The sequence below is a fragment of the Labrus bergylta genome, chromosome 16 (genome assembly GCF_963930695.1).
Source record: "Labrus bergylta chromosome 16, fLabBer1.1, whole genome shotgun sequence".
In the NCBI taxonomy this organism is placed as follows: Eukaryota; Metazoa; Chordata; class Actinopteri; order Labriformes; family Labridae; genus Labrus; species Labrus bergylta.
Window position 1 is genome coordinate 14,855,918 of NC_089210.1, and position 17,738 is coordinate 14,873,655.

At 41.1% G+C, this 17,738-nt stretch overlaps 1 protein-coding gene across 1 annotated transcript in view; it reads right to left on the bottom strand.

The window, feature by feature from the left end:
- fbxl16 (F-box and leucine-rich repeat protein 16) overlaps positions 1–16,965 on the bottom strand; it is a 32,678-nt gene extending 15,713 nt beyond the window's left edge. Inside the window, exon 1 of the mRNA XM_020649613.3 lies at positions 16,576–16,965. The gene's annotated coding sequence lies outside the window, so the exon portion shown is untranslated. The remainder of the gene's footprint in view (positions 1–16,575) is intronic.
- Between the last annotated feature and the right edge of the window lie 773 nt (positions 16,966–17,738).

The following is a 17,738-nucleotide window of genomic DNA, read 5'->3' on the forward strand; positions in this document are numbered from 1 at the left end:
GGACACTTTTGTCCGCCACTTGTGCTTAATGGTGCATTCTAATTCATAACTTCTTCGTGCCAACGCAAGTGAAGGGGGGTTGGAGGTGTGCCGCTGGAGTAGAACAAGTTTAGTGCTGGTGTTCAAGGGCGACATCTACTGGATCAAAAAGTCACACATTCTTCCTGGGGAAATTATCTGCAGAAATGCAAGAACTGTCTTTTATTTTGAAAAGCTCACATCATCACTGATGTTGAATATGTCACACCCTTTTCTGATAACCTTATTCCAAATATGGTCATATTCTGAGTAAACAATAATCCAATTAAGACATGTGGAGTATGTCAATCTTAGGCGCATTATTGAAGATATGTAAAGACCTCAACTGCACTATCAAGTTCTTGCAACATTCTTGTGACACATACGGCAGTTACCAACACATTTCCCTGAGTGGGCTCCAGATATTCAAGTTGGCAAGTGGTAAGGAGATGCAGTTTTCGGGGGAAGGGAGAAGTAATAGGCACGATAAGGGTTTTAAGTTGCAGTGTGTCTGAGCTGCGTTGATCTGTGATATGTTGTATTGCATGTTATCAAGGACCGATGGAAATGTCATCATGGTGTAAAATAACTCTACTGATGCTAACTCCCTGTACAAAGTCAAGAGTTTTTAGGCATCACAAAGATCCACTTTACACGTAAATAGGAAGACAATTCAGTCTCTTAAAAAACATTTTTTAAAAGGGTTTTGCGGGCTTTCACCAAAGAAACAATAATAACACATGAATTTAATTATTTACTCTTATCAAACAGTGCTTCAGCTGTTTTATCATGTTTTCACCATGCCTGTACAGTATATACTGTATCATGCAGGTGTGAACACAATCAGGAACTTAAAGTGATGTAAACCTACATCCTGTTGCCGTAGGTGTAAACTGAGCCAAACAAACTCTGTTACTGAGTTCTAAGTTCATTTCAAAAACTGAAGATTTAGTCTCTAAATGCACAGATGGATGGATGGAAGGATGCCTCCGACTACATAAAGTTTTTATTAAATCCCTATATTGTTACATGATCACAAAGGAACGCTCAAAGCACAATTTTGAAAATGTGCTCAGGATGTTGTTAGGCCGCCGTTTTTTCCGGCCAGAAAAGCGCTGTATGCTCGAGAGTGTTTGCATGAAGCGTTTGTGCGCTGAGAAGAAAAGCGCTGTATGTCCTCCTGTCTCTATGACAACAGTCTGTTGACAACAGTCGCTGTATGACCAACACTGCTCTGTTATTTTTTCCGGATGTTTTATATTTGAGATCGTTTTTTTACCCGATCAGACACAGAGTTAAGAGGATGTGGGTACAAGACACAATCTGTAGGCAGCAAAAATACAGGGAATATCATATATTTGGAAAAGAGCGCCAATGACGTCCACAGCGCCTCTCTCTCTCTCTCTCTCTCTCTCTCTCTCTCTCTCTCTCTCTCTCTCTCCCACCTGTTTGTCAATTGAGCACGCTACATAAAGCATGCATGCGTTGTATTGCGACATTATGTACAAGAGGTAATCGTGCTTAAGCACGAATAGTCCTGTGTAGTGTGGCCATGGGCCGTGTCGGCCAGCGTGGGAATGGCGCAGCGGGGGGCCAATCGTGCTTGATTACGGCATGGTACGGATGGCCAGTGTGACACTTGATACTTTCCTGAGCGTTTTTTGCCCTCCACACTGGTCATGTGACCGAAAGCTATGAATAGAATACTTGGTTGATTCTGTAACTTCCGACTTGTTCTTCTTTATTTCATATCTTGCCTCCTGACCCCTCTCAATACTCTGGTTTGTCAGGAAGATTTCAGAGGCAGTGTGCCTGAAATTTTCCTAAAATTTTATAGAAATGTTCTTGAAATTTCAGGAGCGCACATGTGAAAACGGCTAGAGAGCCGTAGAGAGAGAGTGTGTGTGTGTGTCTGACTCTGCTTCAGAGTAACTTGTTAAAACACTGATGAAGCAACTCTGCATTTGTGTATGCACGTACGTGAATGGGTACATGCGTGTACATCTGCACAGGGAAAGAGGATGGAGGAGAGAGCATATGTGTTCACATGCCTGTCACATCCACTGCTGTATGTCTTTTACTGTTGACCTTGTTAGAAAACTCCAACATGGTCAGTGGATGAAACTGCATGCAGGCAAGGCACATTTGTTCCCTGAGAGTCTTAGCCCCAGGGTGCTCAAAGCATGTGCCTTACAGCTCTGTGGAGTGCTTCATGGTGTTTCCAACATGTGCATACCAAAGGTCCCTGTGCGGTTGAAGACAGCGTTGTGCCTGTGCAAAAAAACGGCTCAAGGGACTATGGACCAGTTGACCCAATGTGTAAGATCATGAAGACCTTGGAGTGACTCCTGAAGTAGCTCCGGCCCAGGGTCAGGCCTCACAGAGATTCCCTTCAGACTCCCACCAGACCTGACTGAGAAATGAGGATGCTTCACTTTCCTGCTCTTCTGCAACTACACTCATCTGGATAGGCCAGAGAGCACTGTGAGGGTCATGTTTTTTTTTTAACTTTTGAAGTACTTTTGACAACATCCGGCAGGCTCAGCTGGGTGAGAAGCTGACAGTTGCCACTTACAGATTGCCAGTTGAAGACAGGATGGTAATGCCCCATTATGCCTTTGTGCAATGTCTGACAAGTCACTATGACCCTGATCCACCATCGAAGGTAGTAACAAAGGCCAAATGGCGGACAACTAAAGTTAAACACTGCTTGTGTGTCTGAATGTGTGTTGTGGGCAGTTGATCAATAGAGGGCACTAGTGCACCGCCCCACCACTCCCCACAAGGAGAATTACAGACCATCATTAACACAGCGCTAACAAGGAAGAGGAGAAAACTTGTCTGGACTATCCGACAAACTCAAGAAGATATTCCAAAGACACAACATTCCGTTTCACATCAAACCCTCCAACACCTTGAGGCAGAAGTTGGTCCACCCCAAGGACAAAACTCCCAGGCAAAAACACAGCAATGTTGTTTATGCTATCCAGTGTGAAGATGAATGCAGGGTTTTATACATTTGAGAGACTAATAAACCACTACAGACGCATGGAACAGCATTGGAGATGCTGCTCGGCAGGACAGGATTCTGCTGTCCATTTACATCTGAAGGACAAAGGACGCTCCTTTGAGGATGACAAAATGCACTTCCTGGAAAGGGAAGAACGTTAATTTGAATAATTTACTATGACCTGGATGACTGAGAACTTACAAAGACACTCCGTTAAAATATGCTTGTTACATTTACAATTTGAAAAGGGGAACATAAATATAATGTAGTTATATTCGCTCCTCATCAATGCAAGAGATAGAAGCAACATGGGGCACAAAGAAAATGAGCAGAAAATGTGTGAGACCACCATTCAATAGTTTGAGGTGGGGGTATAAACCCTACAAATGGAGACATAAATAGTGAGGTATGAAGTGTCTAGTAATATTTCAATGTAATTGAAATGGACAGCAACAAGTTAAAGTGACAGCATAGTGATTATTGTTAAATATAGTGATAGCAAAGTTAGTTCCAGTTTTCTATGACTCTAGTAGTCGGCTACATCAGCAGGGATTTGGAGGCTAATTACAGGCCAGTGGATCTGTTTCCATCCAGGGGGTCAGTGTGGACATTGTGGAGGATTACAGCTGAGAAGTGTACTTGAACAATAAACCAGACTGACCCAAGAACACTGAGGCTGTCCAGAAGAAGGGCCTCGGCAGTCTCTGCTTCCTGAGAAGGCTGAGGCCCTAAAACATTTGTATGATGATCCTGAGGATGTTCTATGAATCCGTGGTTGTCACTGTGGCTGCTGTGTAGTAGCAGACACAAACAGACATAACAAACTGAGGGGTATTCCATGGAGTAGGATTAAGGAGTATTCTCGCTTATATTGATAAGTCTGGCTCATGTAAGTGGGAATTTCGTTCCATCACCGTGGTTTATATGAACCCCCACTGAGTTACCATGGTGACTTATGATGGTGAACAAGTCGGCTCCGGGCCAGGCTAACTGTCGAGCTTAATTAAGCTGTGTGTCAATGAATGTCGGTTCCATTAGGTGAGTCTCCATGCTCACATCACTCATGTCATGTTATAATAAATAAAATAAAAAACATGAAACTCATGCAAAAGACAAATGTGAAAATAAGGTAAAAAGGACACGATTTCATAAATGGTCACATTTATGGTCACATCCCACATGGACCCACCCTACTCTGTCTCTAAATGGCTGTGAAACAAGAGAGACAGGCAGACAGACAAAGACAGAGAGACAGAAAGAGAGTAGGGTGACAGAGAGAGAGAGACATGCCAATAAAGCTTAATAAAGTGAAAGGAAAATTGGGTGAGATCATTTAATAGATAGAGAAAGAAAGAAAGAAAATCACTATTATTTATTTTTATTTTATGGATGGATTTATTATAAATTTGCACACCCTCCATTCAGACCCTGATAGGCTACCTTGCCATATACATGCTGCTGTGCCACTGTATAACAGAGGTCTACACTGTATTGGACATGTCTATGTGTTTAATTGTATAGTTTTGTATTCTTATTCCTGTATGGGTTAATTCACATTTTATTGGTTTATGTCATTTTTTTTAATTGTAGGCCTACATCTTTAATGTTGCTCTCTTTAGGGATTTCTTTTAAACTTTTGTGCAGATTAATTGGCTATATAAATAAAGGGAGGGGGAGCAGCAGGTGTCATTAGATGTAACAAATGTTTCTTGTCATGTGTGTCTTATAAGCTGCTACTGGACACTTACATTTCTTTCAGGATGAATTAAGTATCTGTCTGTCTATCTGTTGCCTCAAAGTTCATTTATTATAAAAATAGCAATGGAAAGTTAAGTTATTTGTGCAGCACATTGAATACAGAGACAATGCCAAGTGCTTTACAAAAGATAAAAGAACACAGAATAATATAGAGTGAAATGCACTTGAATTGAAACATTTGCATAAATTGCGCATTTAGTCTGCATTTTCTGACATGTCATCTCCATGGCTTATTTAAGTCTGCATTTCCTTGCAACATTATCTTTAAATTCTTCATACTACTGCACCAGCCATTGAAAAAAAGCTCTAACTCTCCCATCTCTGTGACTCAATTGATCGTCTTTACAGTCATCCATTCATTTGGGCTTCTTATAAACCTCAGGTGCGTGCACACAGCCAGGGTTTTGCAAGCCTGTCTTGAGTCAGCCATGATTAAATAAGGCTGGATTGCGTTAGTGGAACGACTTTAGGCTTGGACTGAAGTGAACTGGGAGATGGCATTAGCTTCAGCCTGACTTTTCCATGTGAGCCTGGCTTTCTTCTTTTGATGGAATACCCCCCTGGTCATCAAGCTCAGTGATGTTGTTGGGGTTAAGCTGAATTTCTCCCACCCACACCTTGACGTGCTGGCAAAGCCCATTTAGTCAATCAATCTTTATCAATCAATTCATAAAAAAATGTTATGTCAAGACACTTTACAAAAATACCTAACTATTTAATATCACAAAAGAGCAGATAAAAGACCTTACTTGTTATTTTACAAAGAGCAGGCAAATGACCTTATTATTGCTATACTACAAAGACCCAATGTTAATCCATCATGAGCACAGCACTAAGCAACATTTAGCAAAGTTACAGTGGCAGGAAAAAACTTCTTAAGACACAGAAATATTGTCCAAAAGCAGGCTCATGATGAACAGCCATCTGTCAAAATTTCACCAGGTTTTTCACCAAGGGACAAACAGAGCAACAACAACAACAACAACAATGATAAAGATATATTTATAAACGGGGGGCAAAGCAGCAGGCCATGAACGATCCGGAGAAACCTAGAATTCAGTGCTAGACTCATTCCCCCGCAATGCACGACAGAATGCTACAGGAGATCATTCCTGGCTGTGGCCATAAAAATGTGGTTTTTATTTATTAAATCCTAAACTATTTGAAATAATTTATCTTGTCTAATATTTGAATGAAAACAAGTGAGTAGTCAAGAGAGTCAAAATACCACTAACATCACGCTGTTTGACAAAGCTGCTCTCTGTTTTCTTGTTTGCATTCAACATAGATTGACATAGTGAAAACATTTCTTAGTGGAAATGAATGCAGTTGCCCATGGCCTGATATCGCTGTTGCTGTCATCTCTCTACATCAGCAGCAGGAGGACTGCTCCCAGGTTCCCACCACTCTGTTATGTAATATGCTGACTTTAGCCCTTCCCATAGAACAGAATATCACTGTCCCATTTGACTGACACAGCTAGCTGCAAAATTGATTTCCACATGTACCTGTACATAAATTCAATGTTTAAGTTATAAATGACATTTTAGGAGACCCGTGCGATTGTATGATTAACCAAGAGCAACACTGTAGTTGCTTGGCAGATAAATGCTCTGCAGTACAGGGTTATAATGTTACAATTACATTTAGCAGATGCTTTATTCCAAAGCAAAGTACATCTGAGGGTAAACACAACACAAGCAAGGACCTAGACAGTATGAAATAGGACAGTACATCCAGGTCATCCATTACCAGCCAAAAAACTTTGTTAATATCAGATTAATCCTGCCGTTTAAGGATGCTGCCTTTGTTTCATCTAGGTTAGGTTATAGACATTTTATACTGTCAGGTCTACCAAAAGACCAGATGGTTTAGACTGCAGCAGCTCAGGTTCTGACCGGAGCTTGTAACAAAAGACCATATCACCCTGGTGTTGGCCTCTCTTCAATGGCTTCCCATCCAGGTGAGAGCCGACTTTAAGGGCGCGGTCACACAGGCCATCCGTACCGTGCTGTACTCTAGCACGATTGGCCCCCCACTGCACCATTCCCACTCTAGCCGGCACGGCCCACGGTCACACTACACAGGACTATCCGTGCTTAAGCATGATTACCTCTTGTACATAACGTCGTAATACAACGCATGCATGCTTTATGTTATTATTATACACGCTGTGTACCCGCGTGCTTGTGCTCGTGCATGAAGTGTACCGTTCTGAAGCGCACCACTCCGACGTGTGCCAAGGCCAAGGAAGTGTACCGTGCCTGAGTACGGCACAGAGCGGTCACACTGGTCAAACGAACTGGACTTTAGGGTTAAAGCATGCTTGGGCACGGTACGGATGGCCAGTGTGACCGCGCCCTAAGTTGCTGCTGCTAACCTATAATAGCTTATAATTGTAAATGGCAGTGCACCAGCATACCTGACTGACTTGGTGGCCCTATATGTCCTCTGCGCTCCCAGGGGAATGGTATCCTTATTGTCCGAAGGTCAAAAAGAACAAAAAGAAGACAGTTGGAGAGCGGGCTTTTTCATTCCGTGCTCCAACTTTATGGAACAGTTTATCAATGGACATCAGGCAGGCTCGTTCTGTTGAGGTGGTTAAAGCAAAGATAAAGACTCACTTTACTGTTGCTTATGAGTCAACAGTTATCTGTATGCTTCACTGATGTTCTCTGTCTTAGTGTGTTTTTGAAATGTTTTTGAAATGTCTTTTTTATGAGCTATGTACAACACTTTAGTTGGAAGTGCTATATATATAGTATTATTATTAACAGCAAGAAAAAAAATGCATATAAATTGCATTTTTTTAAAAAACTGTCAATCAGAAACACAAAAAGCCATCAAACCCTGCTTTCACAAAAAAGTCCTCCAGATCTGTAAGGGAGTCTGGTGGTCCAGCTTTTAATACTGATGGGAGTGAGAGAGGGAGATAAGACGGTGAACTCATCGATTATTCAACCACTTCCAGGTAAATGATGAAGGAGCTCATTATGTCCAATGACCACACCCCACTGTTGACAAAATCACAACTTTATAAAATGTTTTAAAAAACCAATCAATGTTACTCAAAAATAGTTTCTGATGGAGAGATTGCTCTGCTTGAGCTTCGTCAGCCAAGTGATGCCAATTTTCAGCCCCTCCCTATAAACAGAACAGGAACTGTGCATGGGGCTCTGTGGGGCCTCATGTTTGGGAAGGGCTTTTTCATTATTTTCTCTTTGTTTGAAAGCAGGCCTACGAAAACAAAAACTCAATCAAACAGCTCTTACTCATTTTTCTATTGTACACATCAAGCTGGTGTCAAAATGCCCCATTTACAGATGTATGTCTACAAAAAAATACAAATTTGTTTTCTGCACACTGTGGTGTAAAAGGCCACTTAATTACATCCCTCCTGCATGCACCTCATGCAATTTGGTAACATTACCGTGTTGATTGTAATAGTTTTGATATGCAATACAATCAAGCTTCCTCCTCACGTGGCTCAATACAAAAACAGATGAGTGGTGAAGATGAATATAAACTTCAGTTTGTTTAAAGTTGATTTAATAAAAAATAATGCTAATGAACTCAGTCATGAGACATGCAGTGAGTGACAAACAGAAAGAGGCATACATATTATAATATATATTATAATTTCATTGGAAAAAATAAATAAAGTGGATGACAAGTTAATTAGGTAAATATATCCCTGGCATATAGCACCAAGTAAATTGGAGGAGGGAGAGACTTGTCCTGTCATGTGACACCTAAAGCATCACTGCAATGATCAATCACTTTCTAAATAATCAATCTAACTTATTTGTGATTTATTTATTTGGGGTTAAAGTTACCCTTGTGTTGAAATTACCGCGGTCTGGCAGCTACTGAATCGTATTACAGGTTTAAGCTAATTTTAATAAGAAACATCTTTCTTGAAATAGCTTTTTTGGTAATTTGTAACTTGTGCTTTGTTCTCACAGATAAAGAATCTTAAGTGAAAGCTACATTTTGTGATTTTACTTAGGACCCCACTTTGGCCAGCTAGAGTCCTGCTTGAGTTAGCTACAGATCACAGTAAGCCAAGCAGCTAGTGGTCGTAATAGCTGACTCTGCCCAGTGTCAGGAACTGGGAACAGGGGTTGTCTTGGTGTTTACTCCACTGATCAGCACAGGAGCTTTGGACTGCCAGGAGATTAAAGTTGTGAGCCCCAGGGCTGGTTTAGTTGAGAGAGTGGCATGGTTTGACAACAGGGATTAACTTTAATTCAAATTACTGTTGAAGGCGATGAAAAGACACCGTGGGGGTGAGAGAGAAGTGAGAAGCATGTTGGGCATCTCTTTGCGCCCATTTCCAGAGACCTGACTGGAAGTTCAGCTATGGGCCCCTGGATGCCCATAACCAAACCTGCAGAGATCTCCCTGAGACCTCATTTGGACATTGATATATTGCTGCCTGTAAATATGCATTTGAAAGTATTATAGCCCGTCCGATTAATCGGCCAGCCGATAATATTGGCCAATATAAGGATATCAAGTGACTATCAGTATATACTGTATCTATGCATATGCATGAGAATTTGCATCTATGTAAATGTGCTTAGGACAACTATATGGAGCTCAGCGTAAGTTCATGCAGGAAGCCTGGTTATATTCTCTAAAAATCAATTTCTTCATTCAATTTAGCCGCTCCCTCTCTACCACTTCCTCTGTCTCCCTGCTCTGGAGATCAGCTGATTTTGGGCGTTTACTCTTTAAGTAATAATCCAACCCGACTCTGCCACAACCTCTCTCAACCAATCGTACAGCTGCGGTCAAATTTTAAAACCTGTTCTCTCTTCCACAGTCAGTTTGTCATTTCAGTGCAATCGCTGCAACCCTCCTCGGCCCCAGTCACCTCCATTCCAGCTCAGCAGAGTTCAGATACAGCCTCAGAAACCCACTCCTCATCATATCCTGAATTCTGCTATCATCACCACCACTCTAGACTCCATAAAGGGCGTCCTATCCTGCTGTCGGTCTCATTACCATGAAGTCGTCATGATGGAGTATAATCCCCAAAGACTTTGCACATTTATTTCCTATATTGTTAAATAAGTAATTGTTCATTCTTAATTCAGTCTCTCCTGATTGAACCATTTTTACACACACGTGAAGAAGTAAAAATCAGACTGGGGTCTTCTCCTAGGATTCCTATAGGCCTGTACCAAACGTGATTACAACACACTCAGGATTTCCTTTTTTCTTAAATGGCTTTGCTTATCCTTTTTTATAGTGGCTATTTACAATTTTGGTCATTGCCACTGGTTTTTAAACTCTATGGCAATTCCATCAGCATGCTTGCATAAAGGTGATGAAAGAAGATTTGCAGCACTAAACCCAAATTTAAAAAAAAGAGTAATCAACTAGTAGCAGGGCAGCATATTTTCCTAAGCGAAAGCAAACTTTTGATATAAGAAAAATATGAAAAAAAGAAAAAATAAACCAGAAAAACGCAGCTGCAGATAGAAAGCTCCCAAAATGAAATTTTGCATAATTACTTAAATGTATACCACTGAACTTGTGTATTACTCAAATGTAACCTATAATTATAATGATGCGTATGACAGTATCAAACTTATTTTTCAGCTTCCACCCCTGGTGATATTCAAAGGCCTCAGGTGTAAATAAATGATAAAAAAAAATAAAAAATAAAAAAACATTATTCAAAGTCAATTAACCACAAATTGCTCCCGCTGATAACCTGGCGGCATGTGAATGAGTGTGTGTGCACTGCTGGGCACTTTATATAGCAGTCTCTGCCATCATTGTAAAATCAGAATCAGAATCAGCTTTAACGGCCAGGTATGCTTAAACACACAAGGGATTTTTCTTCTGTGCTCTCTATGTACAAAGTATAAATATTAAATATAAACAATAAACACAAACAGTGGTTAAGATATTAAATCCCCAGATTACTCTGAATTTACAGCACATGTGATTGATATGTTTTTGTAAACTGCTGGCAGATGTGGTATTACACATATTTGATGTGGAAGAACTGACAAACAAAAGACAATTCCAAAAAATGGTCTTGTTTTTCACATATATTTTCTACATGTGGGAATGCAAATAAATCATTTCTGATTCACATGTGAGAAAACCAACAAGATACATCTTCACATGTTGGACTGTGTGCCTGAAATCAAATTGCTTAAGATCAGTACATGATGCCAGCCTACACACAGCTGTGTATTTGAAGTGGACTACCTATGTCTATATGAGCGTGACATCATCATCTAATTGTTCAGGCAAGTTGACCTCCTGTTTAAAGTAACTCAGCATGATTTATTTTGACTGACCATACTTTAAAGTATCTATGTGCAGAGGTGCCCTTTTTGTTAATAGCAGCCTTTTTCAGATCATTATTCTGTATAGCACCATTATAAAACTCTGCTATCATTATGCCGTTGTATCTACATGTCGATTCCGCAACGGAGTAATCTTGATGTACCAGTGAATTCACATAGCTTTGTCGTGAGGTCACTTTGTCCCCCCCAATTTGTCTCAGTTATAGGCCTGGGCGATTTGACTAAAAATGTTATCACGATAAAAAATGTCATATCAGTCGACATTGATAATTATCACGATAAATGTCAAATCATTATTTCTTCCAAATTGAAAGTCTGACTTTTGCTTCAGAGTGAAAGATGAAGAAACCAGTTTAGTCTAGCCTTAACTAGCTGATAACATGTCTGTAGACTTATTTGCACTTTAAAATATGTATCACTGGATTTGCACATCTCTTTAGTATGTAAGTGCACATTTAAAACTGTGATAACTTTTTTGGTCATATACACCTCTACCCTCCAGCAAAGTATGTTTACTTCTCTGACCTGCAATAATGTCATGAAGAGGATGACTAACATTGTCCAATATATTCTGTCCTTACTTTCGCACGCATCGCTCCACTTCAATCCTCAGTGAGTCCTTGCACTTGCCTAAAACTGAGCTAGCCTTTTTTTATCAGCTGGTCAAGCTGCATAGTGTTCTTGTCAGGCATGTACCCTCAGGAGATCACACCATAAATAAGAACACTCTCCACCACTGACTGATAGAACATCTCCAGCATTTCACTGCACACATCAAAAGACCTGAGCCTCCTCAACAAAAAGAGTCGGCTCTGTCCATTTCGGTAGACAGCGTCAGTCCAGTCAAGTTTGTTGTCCAGATTTTGCAGTGTTCCGCAGATGGCCATTCTTATCACTCCAGTCACTGAAGGCTGTTATCAGGTCCCTGTACTCACCTTCCGGCCCATTCCTAATGCACGCCACAATAGCCATGTCATCAGAGTATTTCTGAATGTGGCAGAATTCAGATTTTTGTTGGGAGTCGGCCGTGTACCATGTGAACAGGAATGGAGCTAGCACAGTCCCCTGAGGAGCCCCTGTGTTGCTAACCACCGTACCAGAGACACAGTTCCCCAGCCTGACAAACTGTGGTCATCCTGTCAGGTAATGTGTGATCCAGGCAGTGAGAGAGGAAGTTTGTGTCTTAGAAGAGGGGGCTGGATGGTGTTGAGAGCGCTCGAAAAATCAAAGAACATAATCCTCACATAACTACCCAGCGCCTCCAAGTGGGAGTAGACCCTGTGGAGCATGTAAAGCACAGCATCATCCACTCCAATATGCTGCTGGTACGCAAACTGTGGAGAGTCCATTGCATGTCAAACCTGTTGTCCAAGACTGCGAAGAAGTAACCGTTCCAGTGTCTTCATGATGTGTGATGTGAGAGCCACCGGCCAATAGTAATTTATCTTGTCTGGACGGCCTACTTTAGGTACTGGTACGAGACATGGTGTTTTCCAGAGATGCGAAACTTTCGCCTTCCGTGGAGTGAGGTTAAAGATCCACTGGAGTGGTTCCGCCAATTGGGCTGCACAGACTTTAAGCAGTCTGGGACACACCCCATCAGGACCAGCTGCTTTTCCAGGATGCAGCCTCTGAAGCTCTGACCTCACATCACCAATTGTGAAGAACAGGGGAGGGGGTCCCAGGTGAGGGGGAAGTTGCAGCAGCAGTGTGAGGAGTGCAGCTATGTGTGGAGGAGATAGGGAGAGGAATCTTCCAGCTAAAGTAGTGGTAGAGGGAATGAGTGAGGCTATATCTGCTGGTGCTGGACACACACTAACCACCATGTCAAGACATTGGCTTTTATCAACATCATCATCACTCGTGGTAAACTGGCAGCTATTTTTACTATAGCCAGTGATGGTCCTCATTCCCCTCCACACCTCTTTGGTGTCATTTTGCTGCAGCTTTCTCTCTACTTTCTTTTTGTAGTTCGTCCTTGCCTGCTTTAATCAATAAATCTTTATTTGTATAGCTTCAACGTATCTTTAATGCCCTCTTCATCTCATGTTGCACACTCTTGAGCTTCACCCTGTCTCCATCCCTAAAGGCCTCCCTTTTTCTTGGATGTTACTAGTGATCCAGGGTTTGTTATTGGGAAAGCACCGTACAGTCCTTACTGGTATCACAGTTTCCCAGCAAAAATGAATATAGTATGTAGTGTGTTCAACTATTCTGTCCATGTTAACGTCCGAGTTGTTCCCTTGTGACTCCAGCAGTACACTCCAATCTGTGCGCTCAAAGCAGTCCCTTAAAGAATCACTAGCCTCTGGTGTCCACTTCCTGGATGAGCAAATGGCTGCATGCTGACTAAGTACACAGGGTTCATAGGAAGGCTGAAGAAAGACCAGGTTGTGATCTGATCTGCCTAGTGGTGGTACAGCTGAAGCACTATAAGCTTCTTTGATGTTAGCATACAGCAGATCAAGTGTTTTATTTTCCCTTGTGTGACAGTCAACAAACTGTGAAAAGCCAGTCAGATGGGAGTTGATGTTGATATGATTAAAATCTCAGGATATTGGGATGAACGCATCAGGGTGATGAGTCTGTATTCTTGCCACAGTTTCATGGATGACATCACATGCCATCATAGCAACCACTGGTGGTGGAATGTAAACAACAATGGCGACCATGTGAGAGAACTACCTCGGTACATAATACAGTCTGAGACCAACTGCCAAAAGTTCAATATCCTGACAGTACAGCTTTCACAGTTATATGACCAGGGTTACACCACCGATTGTTCTCAAACAGAACCAGGCCCCCACCTTTGCACTTTGCACTCGCATCTCTGTCCGTAGCGAAGCCAGTTTAGTCGACAGAAGTGTCCGGGATGTTGTTGTTCAGCCAGGTCTCCGTAAAACACGAGACTACACTCACGATATGTCCCTTGGTGTTTTACAAGTGCCTCCAACTCTTCACATTTGTTGGACAGGGAGTTGACATTCCCCATGAGGATCGAAGGTAGGAAAGGCTTAAATCTCCGAGCCTTACGTTTAGCCCGTTTAGTACCCGACATGCCTTCTTAAGCTCAACCGGGATGTGATGACTAACTCCACGTCTTGTCCGTTGCAAAACAGCAAACCTACCAGCATATCAGTTGTATGAATATCATTTTAAAGCAAATGTATCCTATATATTCATTATTTAACTTAAGCAATTAATTCAAGTTTCTGCAGTTAGCCTGAGTAATTTTCTTGAAATTAATGTAGATAAAGTTTTTAAAGAGCAGTCCAGCTAAAAATACATAACAAGTATTGACTTTGACTGGTTCACTGTAGCTCAGTCTGCTACATTTCTTAGTAGGTGGCTTCAGTATTTTGAACTTTGTTTATATCCACTTTTTGTCTTATTTCAAGCTATTTACAATATTTCATTGCTCTATAAATCACATTTTACTCATGTTACACTTCTGCTACTACTAAATTTCAAAAATGTTTGTGTTAGCAAAAGATTATTTGTAACATAATGGTGATGAACACTATTTGGAGGGGGCCCCTGTAAATTTTTGCCTATGGCCCCAACAGACTCTAGAATCGTCACTGGCTTTGAGGAGTTTGTAACTGTTTATGAAACAGACTGAAATTAATATTGATGCCTTTTTGTGATATAAAAAAGCAAACAAGCATAAACATTGACTCAGATGGGGTTTGGACAAAGGGAGTGACAGCATTCTGCATAAAAAGCCTATTTTGAACACAGCAGATGACTGATACATTTGACTATGGAAAGAAAGCAGGGTGACACTTTTGTTCAAAAACAACCCATGTCAGCAAAGAGATTAAAGGGATACTTCACCCATTTGTATTAAGCTTTGTATCATTAGAAACCTGATAGTATTTTTGAATGGTCGTGCATCCCGCCCTCATTTTCCCCTGAGATGGGAAATCTTTGTATTTTTAAGTCTAAAAAAGGAGCTTCCAGTGACGCAAAATTATGATTTGTGCGTCACTGGAAGCTGTTGTGATTAGCGGGGTGAAACTACAACGCTAGTTCCTCATATTTTCGACCACTGACGCCACAGACCAATCACAGATCAGTGGGTGGGAACTCACTATTCACTGAACTTAGTGAATAAATGGCCTTTTGAAGCAACAGTAAAACTACATAAATAAGTTAAAAGGTTACTGATTTCATCAGAAATGTGTTTAAAAAATGAATCTTTAGTAGTAATACCTTTATAACACTGTCAGTGTTTCAAAGCTTATTTTTCATCATTTGAGATGCTGGCCACACTGAACTATAGCCTTCACAGAGTGTGTTTACCCTTAAACCGCCAGAAGCTCTCGTCTGATGTCTCCTCCTTAAGCCTACACAGACATCTGCTGCATTTCACATTTTTATGTTTTACATTTATTTTTTATAAAAAGTTGTGAAATAAATGTTGGTAAAGTGGCTGTTCTTGTAAATCTGACAACAATCATACATTTTTATAAGTAAGCAGTCTTTTGGTCATAAGCTGCACCTCTTTTTATAATTTAAAATCAAAACATATCTTGATTGAAATAAGATTAGTGCAATTCAGGTTGGTATGTAAAGTAAGTCATGAAGGACTGATCAGATGCTATCAAGCAGTTAGTGCTAACACTATACTAAAAGTACAAACTAAATTTGTGAAAAAATTCATTTGCATTTGTTAACAACTAAAAAGTGAATTTAAAGTATTGGTGTGAGAAAGTCATTGGTATTTGCAGGGCAAATTAAATCAATATATTGTACAATTTAACCTGAAATTTGGAAAGTGTCAACTCCACAGACCCCTTTAATCACCTTATATTCAACTTTAGCAACTGTAAAAAAAAAAATTATAATAAAGCTAAAGAACGTTTTTGGGATCACAAAGTTCACTAAATCAGATTTTTTTTTTCCAACACTGAGGGGTTTCAGGGAAAAGAGGGAGATCTTTATGTCAATTGAAACATATTTGACTCCTCGCTCATGCTCGTTATCATTAGGAGGTTTAGACCCATGGCATGGACACTCAAAACGAGCTGACAGAGCACACGGGATGGTACAATGACAAACACAGCAACACCAGTGATACACCTGCTCATCCCACATGAGCAGAAATAAGAAAATTACGTTGCTGCATAATCGAGAATTCAAATGGTTACGTCACTGACAGACGCTGACGTCATTATGTTTGTTAATAATACGCATCTCGATGCGGCTGATCAGCTTTGTCTAGTAAAGGCCCCGTTGTGCACACAAAGAGCTGGAACACCCAGCGCCATTCACCCACATCACCCAAACCTTCCGCCTCGTCTGAGCGGAGGAGCCGCAGTGTGGGTGCTGCTGCCATAACCCACCATTCCATGACATATCAAAAGCACAGACATGCAACACAAATCCCGCAACCACAGACCCATCCTCATCGTCAGGCCTGTTTTTTTTTTTTTTTTTCGCAGTATCTCTTACCTCTCAGATGAAAATTTACTCGAGCATTAATCCATGATAAGGACACTGTTATCGCTGCCTCTCGATCACGTTTCTCTCAACGTTGCGGCACAGATAGCGAAATAAATAATTATTTCGAGGTAGCCCTGCCCGTTATGTCCTACTGGGAGGCGAGAGATGCGCCTACCGAGCCCATGGATACAAGAGAAGCACACGGGTCCAAAATCAGGCAAACGAATAGATGAGCCGATACACAGCCTCTCCAAAACAGCTTGAATGTACACCAAAAATATCTCTTCTGTAGGCCTATTTGATATCACCTAGTCCTCCTCCACAACAGAGGGGCCCTCTCTATCTCGTAATTTCTTCTCCACGCACACGCATACACACGCAGGCACACACGCAGAGCAGATCTGCCTCATTTAAAGAGACAGGATAGGGCAGCTGGAGCAGCGCTGAGCACAGAGCCACTCTGTCAGCGTCTTATGTAACAGCCTCTGCTTCTGATTGTTCTGCAGTCCAGAGAAGCTAAATTAAAAATTAACCACAAGAAACTGCTTTACCAGTATATCAGATCATTTAATTTGCTAGTCATGCAATCAGATATTTAAAACCAGGGGGAACGCTGCTTGTCTCGGTAACATCTTGGAGGATGAGTTGAGTTTCCTCAGTCAATTGCCTTTTTGAAAAATGTTCCAGCAGCATTATACTGTGTCATTGTAAAACAGATGATCATTGTGTTGTTGCTCAAAATGAACATGTCAAACTGTGATGTAAATGGTAAATGGACATGAGCTTGTATAGCGCTTTTCTAGTCTTCTGACTACTCAAAGCGCTTTGACGCTGCATGTCACACCTACCCACGGTGGCAGAGGACTCCATGTAATGTATATGTAGCAATTGCAGGAGTTTCACCTGAGCTCATTCATTTTGGCATTGCATTTGGGGCCTTCAATTACATAACAAACATATTTATGTAACTATTCAAATGCATCCCCACAAAGATGGACACAAGAAGTTATATTTTAGCTGCGCCAGTGGCTGAGTAATTTGGGCAAGTACCCCACGTGCAGAGGCTGTAGTCCTTGAAGCGGGCGGCCCAGGTTTGGGTCTAAACGGATGTGCTTTCCCATATGTCGTTCCCCACTCTCTCTATCCATAATTAATTAATTTTTAAATGTATA